The sequence below is a fragment of the Bactrocera tryoni genome, chromosome 2 (genome assembly GCF_016617805.1).
Source record: "Bactrocera tryoni isolate S06 chromosome 2, CSIRO_BtryS06_freeze2, whole genome shotgun sequence".
In the NCBI taxonomy this organism is placed as follows: Eukaryota; Metazoa; Arthropoda; class Insecta; order Diptera; family Tephritidae; genus Bactrocera; species Bactrocera tryoni.
Window position 1 is genome coordinate 77,507,024 of NC_052500.1, and position 22,513 is coordinate 77,529,536.

A 22,513-nucleotide genomic window follows, 5' to 3' on the forward strand; every position below is an offset into this window, starting at 1 on the left:
AGAGTTGTGTTTGGTGATGTCTAAAAGTAATAAGCCAAGTGGTACAAAGCCTTCAAAGACGGTCGAGAGATCGTTGAAGACATGCTAAAAAATATAAAAAAAGTGAAGAATATGGTGCTTAAAAATCATCAGGCAAGTGTTAGAGTCCGTTGTGGTTTTACGCGAATACCTGCCTGCGAAGGCCTAACTCCACGGCGCTTTCTATTGCTAGAAGCACGTAGATAAATACAATGCGTTGATCAGCGCCCCATAGCAAGAGTGCTCGACATCTCTCGCGAGTCCGTTCGATTGATTTGTGTATGAAACGCCTTCTTGCTCGACTTGCCGCGATAAAGCTGAATTTTTTTAAAAAAGAGTACCGTAACCGTCTCTTTGGACATAGTTGATCGTGCGAATTCCGATCCCACATTCATGGAGATCATTACAGCTGCCGATGTGACATGGGTTTATGGGTTTGGCATGCAAACAAGTCAACAATCATCAGAATGGAGAGAAAAAATTTAGTCAAAACCAAGAAAAACATGTCAAAACTGCTCAAAAATCAAGGTGGTTTGGTGCATAATGAATTTGTTTCAATCAATAAGGAGTTCTATTTGGACGTTTAGATCCGGTTGCATAAAAACATCCTTCGAAAACAGCCGGAATTGTGGAAGAACAATTCATGGGTTTTACACGATGGATAATGCACCATCGCATCGAGCCACGTTTGTGACCAAATTAAAAGCCAAAAACGCAATAAATACCATCGATTTTCACCGTCATCACCGATATTCACCAGATTTGGCTTCGTGTGATTTTTTCTTCTTCCTCAAACTGAAATGGCCGCTCTGTGGAACCCGTTTTCAGTCGATCGAAGTGATAAAACAAAATTCGCCGAAGGAACTGAAAGCCATCCCAAAAAGTGCTGATAACAAGTAAGGAAGGGCTAAGTTCGGGTGTCACCGAACATTTTATACTCTCGCATGATAAAGTGATAATCAAGATTTCATTATCCGTCATTTACATATTTTTTTATTTTGCTGTAAAATTAATTAGATTAGTAGTTCCTGAGATATGGTTTTTGGTCCATAAGTGGGCGACGACACGCCCATTTTCAATTTTTAAAAAAAGCCTGGGTGCAGCTTCCTTCTGCCATTTCTTCCGTAAAATTCAGTGTTTCTGACGTTTTTTGTTAGTCGGTTAACGCACTTTTAGTGATTTTCAACATAACCTTTGTATGGGAGGTGGGCGTGGTTATTATCCGATTTCTTCCATTTTTGAACTGTACATGGAAATGTTTGAAGGAAACGACTCTATAGAGTTTGGTTGACATAGCTACAGTAGTTTCCGAGATATGTACAAAAACTTAGTAGGGGCAGGGCCACGCCCACTTTTCCAAAAAAATTGCGTCCAAATATGCCCCTCTCTAATGTGATCCTTTGTGCCAAATTTCACTTTAATATCTTTATATATGGCTTAGTTATGACACTTTATAGGTTTTCGGTTTCCGCCATTTTGTGGGCGTGGCAGTGGGCCGATTTTGTCCATCTTCGAACTTAACCTTTTTATGGAGCCAAGAAATACGTGTACCAAGTTTCATCATGATATCTTAATTTTTACTCAAGTTACAGCTTGCACGGACGGACGGACAGACGGACAGACAGATATCCGGATTTCAACTCTACTCGTCACCCTGATCACTTTCTTATATATAACTCTATATCTGACTCTTTTAGTTTTAGGACTTACAAACAACCGTTATGTGAACAAAACTATAATACTCTCCTTAGCAACTTTGTTGCGAGAGTATAAAAAGTGTTTAGTGGACTGGAAAATTCGTAGAAACATGTAAGTATATTACTATATTGCGACATCTTGTGGGGATTGCTTTGAAGGCGACAAAGTAAATATTGATAAATAATTAAATATTTGCATTTCATTTACAATTTTCGGGTTCTTTTTGCCATACCATAAAATTCAAAATTATTCGAATTTAGTAAACCCCGCTTAAAGAGATATTTTTGAATATCTAGGCTATGGAAATATTGGAAAACATTTTTAGACTTTTTTTTTTAATTTCTGGACGAGAATACTCCTTTAGCCTTTAGATTTAATATCATATTAGTACTGAGATTTATTAAAACAAAAAATAATCTAAAAATTACATAAAACATAAATGAACTTCCTCAAAATTTAACAGAAAATAAAAGAAAATTTTTCCAGAAAACAAAAAAATTATTTCAAAAAATAAAAGAAATATTTTTCAACTAAAATGCATACCTCTCCACACACTGAGAGAAAAATTTAAAATAAGTATTATATTTCCACCACTTTTTGGCAAGACACGCAAGTATTTCTGTATCTTAAGTATCTATCTGCAAACATAGTTTATATAATTTTATATCATTTCATATTTCCGTCTTGAAAAACGGTAAACAGTTAAAAAAATGCACCAAATTTTTAATTAAAAACTGCACGCAACACGCAACCTTGACTGTTTACAAACCAAGAAGCAAACAGCACAAGGAATTCCCACAACTTACAAGTCAGGACGGAGCCGAGACGCTGAGAATAAATGTATGTATAATATGTGTGTGAATATGTAGGTATGTGTGTGTTAATATGTAGGTATGTACGAGTATGTTTGTAGGAATATATATATGAATGTATGTATGTGTATGTAAGTATTTCTATGTACGAATGTGCACTTAAAGCAAAAGTCTTATGACAGCAAAGTCAAGATGCTACCAGCACAGTGGCGGCGCGCTCCCCAAGTATTATTTGCCACAACAATCAAAAGAGCAACAATAACAAAACCATGACAACAGCAAAAGAATAGAAGACGCAACAACAACAATAAGTCAGAGCGTGAAATATTAAATAACAATGAACTCTCTTGTTGTCAAAGAAGCAAAAAGTTAAAGCGCGACCGACGCAAGGAAAGATGACAAAAGACATTTGGAAAATGCAAGAATGAATCAAAGGAGGGATAACACGGGGGCGGAATGTGAAAAGGAAGCACAACAACAAATTAATGCAGCGTCATATAAATCAGCGGCAAGCGTTGGCTGCAGCTTCAGTCAAGCATGTGATGGTGGTGACAGCGTAGAATTCTTCAAAGCAAAGTAGAGTAAGCAAAGCAGAGCAAGAAAGCATGTAAAAAACAGCGTGTAAACTGCGACTGCACGAGTGCGTGGTGTGATGTGAGGGTTATGCGTGTAGCAGCAGGGATCTGTATGTGGCGAGAAGTGTTTACGGTTGCAAGACGTTGCATACGAAAGTGTAAATAAACAATTTCCGGATTTTTTTCTTCGCCTTCGCATTCAAGGATTTGCTTTACGCGCGTTTGCCCAGCATGAGGGCGTTCAAGTTGAAAAAGGAATGTCAAAAGTTGCATAAGTATTGCAGGCGCCGGCATGTGGCTGCCAGGCGGGTGTGCTACACTTGCATTTGCTGCTGTTTTCTGCTCTTTTGTTTTTTGTTGTTTTGTTTTTTCAATTTTGTTTTTGCTTTTATAAACACACATATGATTTGCTATTGTGGGGACTGTCTGCGCATATTGTTGCAGTTGCTTAATGATGACAAATATGTATACTCAGCAGTTATGTGGCATAGTTGCAAGTACATGTACTCGTACTTAATTCTGAATACGTAAGTAAGTGTGTTTGATTGTTGCGTTGCAAGTGTTGTGGTCAGCATGAAAAATGTGTTTCGAATTGTGAGCTTGACGCTTGTGAGTCCTTAAAAAGAGTGATGGTAGTTAATTAATTATGAACGATGGGACAATGGAGAAGGGGCAAATACCGTATGTACAAGAAAAAATACACAATGGAATTTCAGTAGAACAGAACTTATGGTCAACATTACAATTACTGCAAAAAAAATGCTAAGTATTTCTTGTTAATAAACTAATTGTTTTTATATGCAGATATACCTGGGTGTACTGAAAAATTTTACTTAAGTATTACAGTTATTTTTACACTTAATAGATACTATTAAAAAATCTATGAAAATTGCATACAGCCTTACTTAAAAAGCCGAATATCTCGAGAAGTATTAATTATAGTGTTTTTGACCTTCCAGGCCTTTTTTTATAGTAAATAAAATTTCCTAGAAATGTGTCGTGTACATTTTTTCTGTAGCTCCTGTTATTTACGAGATATATACAAAAAAATACGAAATTCTTGGAAAAATCGGGTTTAGAGCCCAGTACTACCTCGCTGGTGTGAGTTACGACTTTGTTGCACTGGGCACTTTTGTAGAGTGAACAATTCTGAGAAATATGCGTCTAAAGTCAAAGCGATGCCATAAAATACCTCTGATCTGTGGGAATTTAAAGATAAAAACTCACGATTGTAGTGTATTTTCTATTGGAAATTTTTACAGGCCTTGGTCCAGTTCTTAATGTTAATATTAAGGGCTAAAATTTTTAAGGAATTTTTTTAGGGTATTTCCAAGCAAATTTCGTGACGGGACTGAAAAAAATTAATAGTACAAGAAAAAACACACTAATAAAAATAGGGGAGCGAATCCAAAGTAGAATTTAAGGGGGAACTACATAATTTTATACTTGATTTGAGAAATGTGTAAATGTAGACTATAATTATATTTTTGAAACCTATTTCAACATTGATATTTCCGCAGTTACAACAACCACGCCTACTTCCCATATAGTACAATTTAAAATTCCACTTGATTCTTTCACTTTCCATCATGCAAATCAAGAAATAATTAATATAACGGGATAAAATTTTGCACTAATAATTTCAATTAACAATGCCTCCTTATGACCAAAAATTATCTAAATCCAAGCTAAACTGTGCAAGCCCTTAGGTAACGAATATGTAGACCCTCAGTATCTATAGTTAACTTTTGATCAAAACTATCGTTCAATGTGTGAGATACATAATTGAAATCCAGGGATAATCCTTCTCTAACAATGGTATGTCGATATATCAAAAACGGGTTGAATCGGGCCAATACTTTCCTGAGCCCCCATATACCTAATATAAAGATTTTCGAACTTGCTGGTGACTTTACGCTGGATATATCGGCAAATATTTGAGTTATCTCAATGAAAATTACAGAACTTATTTAACTGATAAGAGTGTATCTTTATGCACAAAATAGTTAAAATTGAGCAAAGACTTGACCTATCCCCCATATAATTAATATCAGGACTTTCTAACACCACTTAAACCACAACCAAACCACAAAAAGTTTGAGCTTGCATCTGTTTACAATTTTTCTCACTCAAGAATTGAAGCCATTGAGTCATCGTAAACGTCGTTAATTTGCCTTGAAACAACTTGAAAACGATGAGGATTTTTATCATATTCTCAAAAGATGCTCACTTTCATCTGAGTACTAGTGCGGTGAACAAATAAGCCTGTCGATTCTTTTACGAAGAAAAACCACAAATTCTTTATGAACAGCCATTACATTCACCTAAATAAACACTTTGGTGTGTTTTTACTCCGTACTTCCTTTGAAATGGAGTTGGTGAAACCGTTACGATCAATGGAAAGCGGTACAGATCGCTGATAAGCAACGTTTATTGGCCGCTATTGAAAGAAGTCAACATCTGTTTCTAACATGACGCGGTTACGTACAAAAACCGAGTTATTGCGAGAAAAGTTTGGAGATTCGATTATTTCAAGAAATTGTGACAGTGAATGGCAACCAAAAAGTTGTGATTTTACACCATTAGACAACTTATTGTAAGATTATTTGAAGGCATTGGTCTTTAACAATTTACTAGACTCTCTTCAAACTTTAAAAGTCAATATTGTACGTGCTATTCATGACATATGACTTTATTTAGCGGAAAAAGTACTCGAAAATTGGGTTCATCGAATTCGTTCCTGCAAAAGAACTCGTGGGGGACATTTGAATGATGTTGTATTCAGAACTTACATTAAATAAAAAACATACGAATTTCCTTAGCAATTAGTGTTTTTCTTTTTTAAAGAAAATATATTACTCTTAATGTGAAGCTATTTACTAATCTATGTTCAAGTGGAACCGAACATTTCATAAACTTGCAACTTGCTAGGAGAAAAGCCGGGAAATAACTTCAAATACATAAGACTTGATAGTTATATGAGATCTAGGTTGATTCCTCATCAGATTTCGATAAATGTGGGCGGTACCACGCCTGTAAAAAATTTAACACCGGCTCCCATAAAGAATTCTTGTGTAAAATTGCGGTATCTCTGCGGTATTTAGTAATAGATTTATGGCACTTTTAGTACTATTTAAGAAAACCGTTATAAGAGAAGGTTGTAATCCAATTTCCCTGGTTTTCATAGGGTGAGCAGGTGAGTCAAAAAGAAATGCTCCCAACTTGATACAGCTTGAATGGGTTAGATAGTAGGTATATTAAAGCCAGACCCACTACAGCTTGCACGAATGAACTGGCAGGCAGACAGTCATTCGGAATTCAACTCATCTCGTGATACTGATCATTTATATGTATGGGTTACATATACATATCTACCTAACTAAATTATTTTCAGGTGTTACAAACAACCGGAAAAACTGCTCTTAGAAACTAGAAAAAAAAAGAAAATTAAAAAATAAATTTAAAAATATTTCGTTTTTTTTAAGTTTATTTTAATTTAATTTTGTCATTATAAAAACATAAATGCCGTTATTTTCACTGTAGGAAGTATTATCCTATATAACAAAAATAAAAGAAATATTTATAATTTATTTTTCAATAACTCCATGTGCGTTAATTTTCCAATTTTTTTAACAATTATCATTATATGACCCTAAATGTAGGCAACAGTTCATTGTTATACCTTAAAACTGATTTAGCTACGACTCACACCTCATGAATCGAAGGCAGAGCGATCATTTGATAAAATTGTAGAGTTCAATGTAATATCAGGAAACCATATTTGGGAGTTTGATGCAGTTTTTAATTTTAAAAATTAAATTAAAAAATTTATAAATATGTAAATAATAAGTGAGTATTGCTAAACTCATAATCTCACCTAAGTGATTATATAAAGATTTCAAATCTGGAAAAAATAAATACATTAGATTTACATTTAAGGGCACAACTAGCCTAAAGAAAAGGTTATTTTGGATATTTAAACATAAAACTGCGGAATTAAAACAAATCCTCTAATAGAAAATAATGTTCAATAATCAAGGAACAATAAGATGGGATTCAGTTCAATAAACGGGTAGATCATTGTATGGTGAACTGGATATATAAAGAAGATGCTGCAAAAATATAATAGTAAACGGATCATTTATCTCCCAAGCACTCAAGCAAATTTTAAAAATGCAGTTTTGGGAGAAAAGTTTTTAAAGATAAATTGAGCTGAGCGACTACAATTTAGAAGACTGTAACTCAAAAACTATTTAAGACATCGTTATAAATTATAGTGTGTTTGTTTTAAAGATATGGGAATATGAAAAAAGTCTCTTTGTAATTATGACACATAAAGCATTCAAAAAAGTGTTGATCGATTTTTTTATAATGAAAAAATTTTGAAACATAAAAAATTAAAAACTTTTTGAAATTTAAAAAATTGAAAATTAAAAAAATTATTGAAATTTCAAAAATTTAAAATTAAAATTTTTTTGAAATTTAAAAAATTGAAAAATAAAATTTTTTTGAAATTAAATTTTTTTTTTAAATCGCAACACTTTTTTGAATGTTTTATTTGTCATAGTTACAAACAAATTTTGAAAAATTTTGGATTTTTAAATTTGTAAAAATCAATCGACACTTTTTAAAATAATTTATTTGTCATAGTTACAAAGATTGGATTTAAGAACTTTTTGTTATGACATTTAAATTACAGTGCTAAAAAGCAATAATAACTTTCACTTTAAACTTACTTTATATTACTGACCGGTATCTACTTAAAAAACAAGCTTCCTGCATTAGTAACTCACCACTTCCTGTTTATCACACTTTTCTAACAAATTATTGCCGCGGAAATGCCAGTCATTTTATTTACAATGCAACTGTCATTTTCTTGCAAACATAACTGTACACAATTCACGTCTACATTATCTTAATGGCTTTGTTTTCTATGCGACAATAATTTATTTAGCTTAACGCTGCATTCTACACTCTTTTATTGCCATTTGTTTATACGCTGACCAAACGCTAGCGCACACCCACACCGAAGGGCAGTAGTGCAGAAATCGAGGTAGCACATGTACAAGTACAAGAACGTATATGGGCACTTACACACCTGCAGTCATTGATAATTTTTCATTTTCATTTACTATTTGCTTTTATTATTTTCATGGCATTGCGCACTATTGCATCGGCTATCTATGAGCACTCGTACTTGCATTGTCATATTTTCGCTTAAATTTATTTCGACGCCGGTTTGCTTTATGCGTTTTAGCGGTCTCTAGCCTCATGCACCTAGCGTGCGCCACCCGCAGTCGCGGCATTTTAGCATTTAGCGCAGCAAAAATATTTTTCCAAGTCTTTTTTTGGGAACGAAAGTGCACATTTTTTATGGCTTTATGATTTCACAGTTTATATAACTAATTTATTTATAGACTCCGCAGTAAAATTCAATATTTTCGCTTCTATGCCGAATTTATTGAATTTCGTTTATGGATGCCGCACGCTTCACAGATCGCCATGTGCATGTTTATATGTATGTACGTTTGTGTGTGTGTGTGTGAATATGCTTCAGTATGTGTGTATGTATATTAGTATCTGTTTGCAGCACTTTTGCGCTCGTTTTATTGTTCCTACGTGTTCGCGTGGCACAGCTATCTAACTTTCCATTGGGTTAGCCACGGCGTATGAGTAACATTTATTGAATTTATTTGGTGTGTGCACAGTTATTACGAATTCTGTTGCGCTCAAAAGCGTATAACTAACGTTTATTGCCAATTTACTCCTCAAAATCGCGGCATTTTCAATATTTGCTTTATTTCGCTTATTTGCTTTGGGTTTTCATTTTATTTTTGGCCGTGTGTGTGTATATGCATTTAATATTTAATTGAGGGCGAAAAATGCAATAAATTTGGGGTTTTTGTCGCTGATTATTTTATGATTGGTCTAAAGTGCTTCATAAGCGTAATAATATTTCACGAATTTTGGGTAAATAATATTTTGAAAATAAAAAAATTTGTTTCTCATAAAAGTGAAATTTAAGCAGTGCTTGAAAAATACGGTTTTTTTAAAAAAATATATTTTGGAAAATTTTGAAATTATTTCAGAAATTTCAGAATAAGATAATAATAATATATGGCTAAAATAAAGATATTTGGAAATTTTAAATTATTAATTTAATGGTCTTAATGCAGTCTTTAGTGCTGAATTATTGAGATTTCGAATTTTGTAGGGGATGGATATAACAGATATTTGTACTGGTAAGTGTATTGTTTCATATAATTATACTTTTAGTACGATATATTAACAATATTATTAAACAAAGGAAACATCTAAGATATAAAACATAGATGTAAATGATCAGCATGACGTGCAGAGGCGACTTAGTCAGCACTCTCTATCCGTTTTTATATACGCAAACTAGCCCTTCAGTTTTAGAGATTTCGATTTGAAATTTTGAACACGTCCTTTACTCTTCAATAAACTACTCATTCATCGAAATGGCCAATATCGGACCACTCTATCATATACCTGCCATACAAACTGAACGACCGGCATGAAGTCTTTGTATGGCAGACTCTTTTATTTGTAGTGATAGCTTCACAAAATTTGGCATGGATTGATTTCTCAAACAGAAGCACCACCTCCGAAGAAATTGTTTAAATCGGACCACTGTAGCATATAGCTGCCATACAAACTGAACGATCGGAATGAAGTCTTTGTATGGGAGACTCTTTTATTTAAAGTGATAACTTCACAAATTTTGAGATGTGATATTCAAAGCAACGGTACAATCTCCGAAAAAATTCTTTAGATCGGACCACTATAACATATAGCTGCCATACAAACTGAACGTTCGGCATGATGTCTTTGTATAGAAAACTTTTTTATTTAAAACGATATCTTCACAGCATTTGGCAGAGATGGATTTCTTAAACAACGCTACAACCTCTGAAGAAATTGTTTGAATCGGACGACTATAGCATATAGCTGCCATACAAACCGACCATCAAAATCAAGCTAAAGACCATTTAATACCAATTTAACCTATCTTAATCTACTTACATGCAAACAATTGCTAAAATTTAGTTCATAAAAGCAGAACATTGTCCTACAAATTCACCAAAAATAAATAAAAAATCATTTGAGTAGCAAATATTCATGCAAATAAATAAGACAAAAGTATAATAACCGCGCAAATAAACATAATTTATTAGCAGCCAATGCTTTTCCGCTGATTGGAAACAGTTAGACAGCTTTATGGCTTCCTTCTTTACGCTTTGTCAATGCATATCACGAGAGCACACAATTATTTTGCGTGACTGGAATTTTTTTCTTCTCTTTTCTTTCATTCGCTCACATCACAAGGATGCGTTATGACCTACGTGTGTGTGTAAACAAACACAAATCTTGTAGTACAAGCATTCTTATATACTAGCGGCATCATGTTGCGTGTTTTACATAATTCATGAGCGCCAATTTACATGGGGTTAAAGTTTAATAGCTGCGTGTCGTAACACGTGTCTATACATATAGCTTGTTAAAGGTAAACACACACACAGGTGGTTATTTATTTGTATTTTTTTCGCTATTTCTTTGTCTAGTTATTCGTTCATTAATATAATTAGTATGTACTTTGGCATTTTGGAATGTCAACTTTATGAGAGATTTCACAAAATAGTTTCGTTTGTAGTGAAGGACTTTCATTGCGGCAGCAGTAGTGGTAAATGTGTGAGTGGGAAACGTGATTTGAGCTATTTATAATAATGTTTAGAAAATAATTTCTAATATACTATACTTGTATATGTACATATAAATGAGGAATTAATTTGTGAAAGAATATGCAATAAAATAAAAATTATATTTTACGATTTATGATTGGACTTTGGTCTCAAATAACTTTTGAATGAGACGACTTAGCAAAAAATCGAAAGAGTATTGTAGACTCTATAGATGGTAAATTACCCTACTAGAATAAGCTCTCATTTTCGCTAAAAAATAATTTTTTCAAATGATATACATTAAACAAATAGAAGGCTGATCTCAGACACCTACGAAGGCACCAAGAGTTACTCTATTTCAAGTGGAGTACTACATGGTTCAGTAGTAGGCCCTTTTTTATGTTATCTCGTGAATGATGGAGTGCTAAACGCAGACGCGGACGACCTTATAGTGGTAGCAGTTGCTAAACAAGACCTAAGAAACACCAATGTTCTCTTCTGTTAGTTTCGAACTGGCTTAACACAAAACAGAATGATGATAGAGGCTGTGTGCACTCCAACCATCGACTTCTAATAGCAAAAGCGATGAGCTCAATAATACTATATGCTGCTCCAGCATAAATACATAGACTAGACATAAAATAGTATGCCAGACCAATAAATGCAGTGCTTAGACTCACAGCGATAAGAGTAACAAATGCTTTCGAACTATATTCAGCGAAGCAGCTGAAGTAGTAGCTACTAGCCGTCCATAGACATCCAAGGAGATGAATTCACGAGATTATATGAGCTATCAGCACCAAATACAGAAATAAAACTATGAGAGGAGAGAAAAAAGAGCATAATTAGATGGCAGCAACGATGACAAACTTCAGTCAAAGCACGGTGGACGCACAGCCTTATACGTATACATTCATACGTGGATAACTCGACAGCAGGGAGACTTGGATTTCCACCTGACCGAAGTATTAAGAAGGATCACTCTTCATCACGAAAATGCGAGCCCTCAGACATCGACTGAAACAACTTAATTTTTGATCACTTAAAACATCGATTTGACTGCTTTTTATTCTCGTACGAGAAAAAATGAACTAAGTGGCCAACATTTTTAGACAGCGGTTGTGGCGTTCAGAACGCATGTTTTGGAGATATTTCGATCAGAGTGGCAAAAGTGCTTCGACAATTGGTTCAAACACATAAAAAAGTGTAAAAAACTTAATGGAGAATATTTTGAAAAACAATAAAGCAATTTTATGTGATTAATATGTGCTTTTGTTCTCTAATCGCGAAATATAAAAGACAACTTTCTTTGTGTATTGCCTAGATAGCATAAGACTCCTTAATACTTTATCCATTCGAGTTAACGTTATTTTCATAAACCTGCTGAAAATTACAGCTGAAAATAGCTGCTAATTAAATTTATTCAAACTCTTTTGCAGATGTAAATTTTTGACCCCGATGTAGCTGGTTTATAACTGTTAGAGTCCAGGATCCCTATACGAATAAGAAGTGAAACAAAGTTAAAAAAATTATCCTGAGGATACTATCCTTAAAGTTAGGGTTCAAAAATTATTTTGTTTTACTTTACGGTTCTAAAAAGAGTATTCAACTGGTACAAAATGAAACCAGTGACCCCATTCAATTCCGCTGTAGTGTCGAAACATTCAAGTCAGTCAGCATCAAAACAATTTTCTTTTTGCGAAATATGCTGTCAGTAACTTTTTATGCTCATGTAAAGTTTGATCTCAATTAGTCAATGCCAATTAGTATTTGTTTGACAGCTGTTTATTTAAGACGCAAACAGTTTGTCTGGCGATTTTTGCCATGAAAAAAAGCTGAAGAACGAAATTGCCTAAAATGTAGTATTTCAATAGAATTACGACTACGGAAACGTTGAAAAAAAGAGTTTTGAAGAGTCTACTTTATCACGAAAACAAGTATTTGAGCGCCAAGAAGCATTCAATGAAGAATATGAAGTCATGGTCTTATCTAATGCGAGTCATCCATCCAACTCTGTTAAATACGGTACCATCGAAAAAATTAAAAAAACGGTGCTTGAAAATTGTAGTTTAGGCATCAGTGAAATAGTTGAGGATCTAAATACGCATCGTCTGTATACATTTCGGTTAATGTTTTGGTACATATTTGTATTGTCTCAAGCGCCTATCGTCACCTAAAATGCAAAATAACGTATCGAAAAGAATCGAAATTGAGCTTCTTATTGCTTGCGATTCACTACGTCATATCATATATGTAATATAGTAAAATTTCAAGCTTCCGCGCTCAGGTATAACCTATATATAATTTTATAAGCAAAATATATCCAATAAAAAATCATTTTATAACCAAAATATAACCAATACATAACCATTTTATAACCACAACCCAAAATTTGTTTCAATATAAAAGGCTTCATTATAGCCTTTTTTTCGCCTGTTATCTTAATAAAAGTGATGTTACGTTATTTTGCATTTTAAGTGACGCTGTATGCCTTCAATACTAAATAATAAAGTTTTTAGTTTGGTCTGTCCGACTCAAATTTGATCAGGTGGTATTTACTCAAATGAATATTTAATAAAGCCTTAAAAATAACAATTTGACTCGTTTTTCCTTACACCTGGAATATCTTGCCAAACTTAGGCCATTCTTTATGGCACTAGACTGCCTTAACTTCCAAATAAAGTTATAGTTTCTACAAATAGCTATCATCTATGCATACCCTGAGAAATATTTGCACTTATTTTAATAATAAATTCCCCACATTTATACCCAACACCGGCAAACCTAAAGTGCTCATTTCACTTTATTCAACGCTGCGTAAATAAATTTTAATATAACTATGCCCAAGAAGCAAAAATCAGCAGCCTTTTACTGTCACAAAAACAGATGCGGCAATTTGTATTCATTCAAGCCAAGCTCAAAATAGAAAAAAATCTAATTTATTCACAACTCAGCAGGTGCTCTGCATTCTGCACAACACTGATTGATTTTTTTTTTGCTTTTGCTTTTGTCAAGCACGCTCCTGGGGACGTACGTACATATGTCTTATTGGCGAAATTTTCAATTTCATGAGCATTGCTTTGTTATTTCAATCGCACCGGTGTATTGCTGAGTCATGAAGATCGCAAATTGATAGCTAGAAGCCAACTTAATTTTCAATGAAACCTACACGCTTGGCATTGGCTGATAATATTGCTGCACAAAGGGATGAATTTGCAAGGTGTAGTATACTTTTATGGGGTTACTTGTAGTGTACTTTTAGGCGCATAAGGCATGAAGTGGGGTTTTTGCTTTTAATTTTTTTTATTTGTTCTTTAAGTGTACGTGCTTTTAGTTTTGGCTCCTGAGTTATTTTATTTTAAACGCTGCTCTGAATTTTTTTTAATATTTTTTTTTATTTGTATTTTATTTAACTAAATAACGATACATTGTTTCGTGCTCTAACGCCAATTTATATTAACCGCAAAATCCAGTGCTTTTACGTCAATTTGGCAAAAAACTACTGAAACGCCTAAAAGCACGCAACGGTTTTCATAACTATACCCCAGCATTTTATCTACGCACATTATGCTTTTTCATTCTTTCATTTCTACCTTACGTCCATTTTATCATAAAAATAAAAGTACTCTACTACCGCTCACACATACAATCACATGCTACCTTTTTGCTGCAGCACTTGTTAAATGACAACGAGGTGAGCACTCATCAGCAATGGATGTCGTTAGCTGCGCAATTTATTATGGCAGCCATGCGGTTCATTGCGTTTCTTACAAATTCGCGTTTAACAAACGTGCTATCGAATTTCAGCAATACAATTTATGCCACAACACACACACATACACACACACTCATGCACCCATGTACATTATTAACCGGAACATAAGCCATTTTTGTGCGAAATTTTTTTTCAAGTTCTCTTTTTCACAAGCATCTCATTATTTGTGCACCGACGCGTAATGGGTACCGTTATCGTACTTCGTTAAGTAAAGCGCCAATATGATATGCGAAAAGTGTGCCCTGCGCATATGTAATAACGACACTATTTTATGACATCACTTTTTTCGTCGGCTAGCCGATGCTTTCATGGCCGAATGGGTATTACATATCGGCAGCTAAAATACAAAATAACATAACATCACTTTTCATAAGTTTACAGACGAAGAAAAACGATATAATAGAAAACACTTATACTCGTATTGAAACAAAATTTGAGTTTTGGTTATAAAGTCGTTATATATTCCTTATATGTTGGTTATATAGTGGTTATATATTGGTTACTTGTTGGTTATGTATTGGTTATATCTGACTGCGGCAGCTGAAAATTTAATTTTTAATATTACGTAGTGAATCGTAAGCAATAAAAAACTTAATTTCGATTTTTTTGATGATACGTTGTTTTGTATTTTAGGTGACATTATGGTACATATTATTACAGCGGAACATTAGCTTGTAGCTTGTAGCTTGTTGTTGAGGTACTAGAAAGTAAGGTGAAGGTTATGGAATAAGAAGCATATTCTCAAGGAAATATGTGCAAAATATATTCACCAATTGCAACTTTTAATGTATCTTTCGAAAAGCAAAAGCAAAAATATCGTATAAGAAGAAAACACCAGTATCAGTCAACTCACTAAAGCTAAGCACACAGTAAAGCTAATATCAAATGAATTATGCAAAAATGATAAATATGTGTAAATAATTTTGAATGGAACAGGTCAATTGAAAAGTCGCCGGAAGTCTAAGATAGCAAAACCAATTTCTTTGGCAAAAATCGTTTGCTTTCATAGCTCATGCTCAACATAGTTCCTTTCAAGTGTGATACACTGATTAAAGCGACCCTATAACTTTTCGAACCATTTTAGTAATAAGATTTGTACTTGGCTTCAAAATAGGCCTCAGTTTCGGCGATCATTTCTTCATTCGACGAAAATCTCTTCCCAGCGTGCATTTATTTGAGCTCTGAGAACAGGAAGTAGTCGCTGGAAGGCAGATCTGAAAAATACCGTTGATGCGGTAGCAATTCAAAGCTCAATTCATGGTTATTCGCCATCGTTTTCATAGGCTTGTGACACGGTGCTTTGTCTTGATGAAACAGCACTTTCCTTTTCTTCAAATGCGGCTGTTTTTCAGAGATTTTGTCCTTCATAACACTATTAGTTGTTGTTGAAGGCCTTTCCTTTTTCAATGTAGTGAATAAAAATTCCATGCACATCTCAAAATACAAACACCATAACCTTGCCAGCCGTCTGTTACATTGCTACTTATCGACGCAAAAACTCGGGTTTATTACGCTTGAACACCTCCAAACTTTGTTCCGAATCATCAGCTCGACGTTGTTTTGGTCAAAAATATGAGCTCAGCACGACAACTACTTTGCACAGAGCTCTCTCAAGCCAAATATTCATGAATGATATGATGTACACACTCAATCCTTATCTCATACTCATATCCTTAGAGTATCAGCTCACTCCAACAACTCACTTTCTTCACTCAAATTGATATAATTCACTAATGATCCGAAAGCTGTCAATTTTATACATGCATCTTTTGATGGTTAGGGCTAACTGAAAATCATATGAACTTATTTCTAGTAGCGCTATGTGCCAGGTCTTTTCAATGAACTTAATTGATTGTTATAAATAAGTCTTGACATTCACATTTTCATAAAAGATGGTGGCTACTGAGCCAATCTCCAGCTTAACCGCTTTCAAAAGAATCTCTAAGGTCCACAGTGATGGCTCAAATGTGTAGGAAATGATAATATCGGAAACAAAATTTAACAATAACGGCATCTCAATACCCGTAAAACTTGTTTGTAAGTGGCGTACTAAAATTAAAAAAGAAAAATATTTCTAACAAAATTTGTGAAATCCGAATGTCTAACTTAAGCACAAAAAACTTTAATTTTTTGAAAACACCAGACTTGTCTAACCCCTTAATAACACCTAGGAACTTAGGTTAGGTTAGGTTATGTTAAGAGGTCGATCTCACTTGGATAGCTTAGAGACCCGATTTATTGAGATACTTAAAACTAGTTTTTAGTATAATAGATCAGAAGCTCATAAGATCGACAAAACACTTTGAGCTTTTCACAAATTTGTTGAGACGGCTAATGACAGCTTTCTATCTAGCGCAAACTGGTAGAGGAAAGTCCAGAACACCTGATTCTGCATTTTCCAGCAATTTGCAGAGGCAGGCTCAAGCCTCTGGTTCCATATACGTGAACAGGAATCATATACCCTCAGCAGGCTTCTGAAATTGTTCAGGATGCTGGACCTTGTGACCATATATGAGTGTAAAGCCCCAATTTTCCTATCTATCTATCTATCTACTGTCAGTTTCGTCTATATCTTGCTTCGTCTGGGGTGCTGTTTCAACCTCGGTGTTCCAAAGGCTGGACAATGGAGCAGGAAGTGCCTGGATGTCTCCACCTCACCCTCTTCCATACAACTTTCGCAACTTGCATTCAACATTATTTTTACCTTGCGGGATGAAGATACACTAGACAGTGTCCAGTATGAATTGCTGCAAAATGAACTTTGCCAAGGGCAAGTAGTTCAGCAGATCTCATGTGTTCATTTTAGGCCACAAGGATTTTGCAATTGAGCAGGTACGGGTCATCGACCAGCGTCGGCTAAGGGCGAGCAGTTCAGCAGATCTCATCAGTTGTTTTTAGGCCACAAGGACCTTGCTGTCGCACATTTCCAGGTCATTGACCAGCGCTTGCTAAGAACATCCGAGGTCTATTGGTCTAGTGTTAGAATGCAAGACGCCAATGTAGATCCAACTTTGTCTTATTCCAGTTTGAGCGGGCTAAGGGTACCCCTTCTGGCTAGCTCATCGACTTTGGAGTTGCCAGCGATTCCGCTATGACCAGGCACGCAAACGAGCCTGATGATGAAGTTGTTTTCTATTACTGGAATTATTTTCTAGAGGCTCCACTTCGTAGTGGACACTATACTTCTGCTGAAAAACTCTACAGTGATCCGGTTCTCTAAATTTAACATTGACGAAAAACGTTTTACAGAATAATTTCATACAACCTTTACTCCTAGCTTCGACCCAACTGTGAAAAAACTCACTGCACCTCTTCTCCAGCGAGTCCTCCCGATGCACTATTCCTCATCGCTAAGTGGACAAAGGAAAAGTTACCACGTGTAGTCTCTGCGACGAAGTGATGGAAGTTTTCTCAAAATCGAGATAAAGATTTTTATACAAATACATATATACTTTTATGCTTTTATAGCTGCTGTGCAATAGAAATTAACGTTTTTTCAACCTGAGATCAGGAATCGCGAATAAAAGAAATAATTTTGTTGACTTCATTGGTTACTTAAAGTTGCAAGTTTCACTTATTCATGGATAAGATTCATCAATCAATGAGAGATTTTGCCAGCTTACTTCCCTAACCCATATATAATTACAATATAAACATATAGAAAGTCATAAAACTCACTTACCTCCAAGTTTTCGAAAAATAAGTGCGTATCTTTAAAGCAAAACACATTAAATTTTCAGTATGTTTGTGCCGAATGTCCTTTACCACAACTGCTGCTGCAGCTGCTGCTTCCGTAGACGCGCCGCCTAATGCCGTAAGCTTGTTTACAGGCAGTTAACACACACTGGATCAGTTGTTTATCTCGCAGTGTCTTTTTCACTTTCAATTTTAGCTGCGATTTTATTTGGATTACTTTTATTATTGGGTATTGAAGCTCATGCGCTTTTTGTATGCTGGCAAAAAGGATATGCGGTGAGCAGCTTACTTGGATTTGTTATTTTAAATAAGTATTTTTTATATAGACGAACTGATATTGAATTCGTATGAGAAATTTGTTTTGGAGCAAAGCAAACTTTCAATGATAAATTTTCCGCGATATTTATTGAGCAGTACTACAAGGACATTTTCTGTAGAAACTTTGACACTTTTCGAAATGTTTGCTTCATATATTTTTCTTTTTCTTATTTAAACATTTTGAACTATGACCTTAATTCGATACACACTTCAATTCACTTTTCACTTTCACTTTTAAGCACCTTTTGCTTCACTTCGCACTTTTCACTGGTCACTTTAGGTCTCATATACACTTTTGCACTTTTGCTCACACTGCTGTCGCGCGCTCTAATGCCATGCTCTGCTGCACTCTTTAATGCTTCACAAACTTTAATGTTGGCCGAAAGTTTTACTTCGCCGCTTACAGTTATTCGCTGCGACAGCTCACTTCTTCTTTTCGTAAATTTAAGGCGCTGCCATTTTCACAAAGCATTATGCAGCGCTTTTTGAGAGGGGCGTAAGCTATTAAGTATTTATGATTATTGTAATGTGCGCCTAAAAGCAGGTAATGCTGCAGTTTTAAAAGCGCTTTAAAAAGCTAAAAGGGTAGGTTTTTAAAATATTTTTTTGTTTGCTATAATAATTACATTTTTTTCTGGCACGACTACTTATTGCAGCTTATTATTCGAGTCGTTGCCGTTATATTTTTTTATAATTTTTTTATTTTTTTTTGTTTTATTCACTTTGCTTTTATACTGCCTGTTTTACTTTCCATATGCTCTTTCACTTTCTGCTCCATTTATTTTGAAGTGCTTATTTCTACTTTGACTTTTGTAGTTTAACCATCTTATTTCAGGTAGTACTCTTTTGAGCGATTTTGATATATTTTTAATTTATTGTATGTTTTCACAAAATTTTTCACAAAACGTATTTTAGATTTTTCGGCAGAAAGTGCTTTTGTGGTTGTTTTAATACATTCATCTTCACATTTTTTAGAAAAATTGAGGTTTTGGTAGTTTCATTGATAAATTTTTATTTAGATATCTGTAAGAACTCCACTTCTCTAAAATATAAAAAATATTTAAAAATAACATTTAGAACTTTAAGCAATGTACATTTGACTTTTTTAGGCCATTTTAATTAAAAGTAAGAGCAATTTGTTATAAATTTATATAAACTTTACTTTCTTACAAATTTATTTGTGAAATTTCATGTTGGAAAACATAATTTAAAAAGACTAATAAAATTCATTCTCTATAGAATTTTTTCAAATTTATATCTTACATAATACAAAACTATAAGAATGCAAAACTTAAAATTTAATAGAATATATTTTATACCCTGAGTAAGCGATATGGTATAGCTCAAAGAGCTTTAGAGTATAGGCTTAATAACTTATAAGTTATTCCATTAACCGGTTGAGAATTATAAAAATGATAACTTGAGAAGTAATAAAAAAATTTTGCCAAAAGTATGCTTCGAAAGCAATAAAAAAAAATACCTAAAATTATGCAAAAATTCCGAGCAAAATTATTTAATATTTTTTCAATTTTATTTCAGTTCACTTTTTAATATATATTTGTCCGTTTTTTTCAAATCAACTGAAATTATTTGAAAGTAGTAAATATGTTTTCGCTTAAAAATATGCAAACAAGGTAACAGGAAACTTTGTAACGCTACGCAAAAAATATAGCTTTTAATTTTTTTTCAATATCACGTCATATCATAACTTTTAAGTAATTATATTAATCGTTTGAGAAATACATATATAAACGGTGACTTCGAAAATTTCTAATAAAATACATATTATATATTATTGCAGTTTTTTTTCACTTCACTTTTTAAAATATATTTTTTTTTGCATTTTTCAAATCAACTAGACTTATTTCAAAGTAATAAATTTTTTTTACTTTGTAAGTAGTACAATTTTTTTTTAAAAGTACGCAAAAATTACACTCAAAATATATTTTTTAATTTTATTTTCAATATCATGTCCCGTCAATGTCATATCAATTCTTTTAAGCAATTCCTTTATACTTTTAAGAAGTATGTAAATGGTAGCTTCGAAAGCAATAATTTTTTTTCACCTAAAAGTATGCAAAAATTTCGGCAAAAAGAAATATATATTTTAATTCTTTTTTTTTCAATATAATTTTTCGCTTTTTATATATTTTATGTGTTTTTTCGTTCACATGTACATGTATAAGGTAACCTTGAAAGCAACTTATTTTTATAAGTTATTTTTTATTCTATTTCTTGTCACTTTCCACTCTCTAAAATATATTAGCAGGATTTTTTACAAATTCAAGGTTGTATAAAATCAATAAAATAGTTTATTTCGCCTAAAAATTTGCTAAACAATTTTTAAAATATTTAATATTTTTTATCTATTATTATTTTTTTAATTTCATGTCATTCACTTTGTCACTTTTTAAAATATTTTTTCGGCAATTTTTTCCAATTCAAGTCTGTATGAGCAACCTTAGAAAGTAATAAAATAATTTTTTATTTGCTTAAAATTATGCCAGAATTGTTATATTTTCAACTCAATTTTTATTCCGATTCGTGTCACTTTCCACTTTTTAAAATATTTTATCAGGATTTTTGACCAATTCAAGCATATAATCAATAAAATACTTTATTTTGCCTAAAAGTATGCAAAGCCTTCGAAAAATAAAATAAATTTTGCTTATTTTTTTCTATGTAGTTTCATGCCACTTTTCACTTTTAAAATATTTTTTGAAAACTTTTTTCAATTCACACCATAATAATAAATTCATGCTTTATTCGAAATATTATTATTTTTAATATTGAAAATTTTCACAGTAATGATTACCACTAATTGAGATTATCGAAGTTTCACTGTAATGGGTTGAAACTTGTAATTAAAAATCACTCAATTGGAGAAATTCCAATTAAAATGTATGTACATATGGCACTGTTCTTTCTTCATGCAGTGACTTAGTGATTAAAACTTTTTTTACACAATTTTTTGTCGATGAAAGTAATTAAAATGTGATTTTCATAGAAATTGTTAAACTGTACAACACTGGGCTGGGTATTTTCAGCGAATATTTCGATTCTGGAAGCTAACTTCGTAGAAGTACTTTTTTACTTATGACTAAAGGTATTGAAAAAAATTTGGTTCTTAAGGTATTATGTAATCAATCATTTTTTTTAATAAAAATAATTGAAATTTAATTTTCCAACAAATTTTTTATCAAAGAAAATATTTTAAATAATTACTTTTGTCTTCGCTAAAAAAATTTTCTTTGCTTCACCAGAAATTTATTTCAAAGAATTAGTGTCATCAATCAATTTTTTATTGAAAATAATTTAAATCTTATTTTTCCATGAGCAATCAAAGATTTGCTTTTTCCGTAAAACTTGTTTCAAATAATTACTTTCTTCTTTTCCAAATAAATTTTCTTTTCTTCTCTTCTAGAAACTTTTTGTTTAAATAATTACTTTTTTCTTCGCCAAGTTTAATTTTGTTTTCTTTTTGCCAGACATTTATTACAAAGAATTACTTTTTCAAAAATGTATTTCAAATAATTATTTTTTTCTTAGTCGTTTTAAAACTTTTTATCATAAATTCAATACATAGTAAAATTTTTAATTTTTTTGTTTTACAACAATAAATTATTTTTACTTAAATTCAGCGCACATACATACATAAATTGCAATTTCAATTTCCAACTTTTTTATACTTGTTATATAATAATTTTAATTTTCAGAGAATTCGAAATGAACTATTTTTTTAAATTTTTAAACTTTTAATATTTTCAAGACGTCAAAAAACAATTTTTTGTCATATTGAAGTTTTTTTTATTAAAAACTGTGTAGCATATTTTTCACATTTTTAATTTAAAAAATAAAATTATTTTTATTCACTGCTAAATAAGCGCATATACACTTATAATTTTTGGATTTTTTTTA

General features: G+C 32.8%; 1 protein-coding gene across 1 annotated transcript in view; it reads right to left on the bottom strand.

Moving 5' to 3' along the window:
• LOC120769491 (trissin receptor) overlaps positions 1-18,329 on the bottom strand; it is a 225,170-nt gene extending 206,841 nt beyond the window's left edge. The window contains exon 1 of the mRNA XM_040096520.1: positions 18,264-18,329. The gene's annotated coding sequence lies outside the window, so the exon portion shown is untranslated. The remainder of the gene's footprint in view (positions 1-18,263) is intronic.
• Between the last annotated feature and the right edge of the window lie 4,184 nt (positions 18,330-22,513).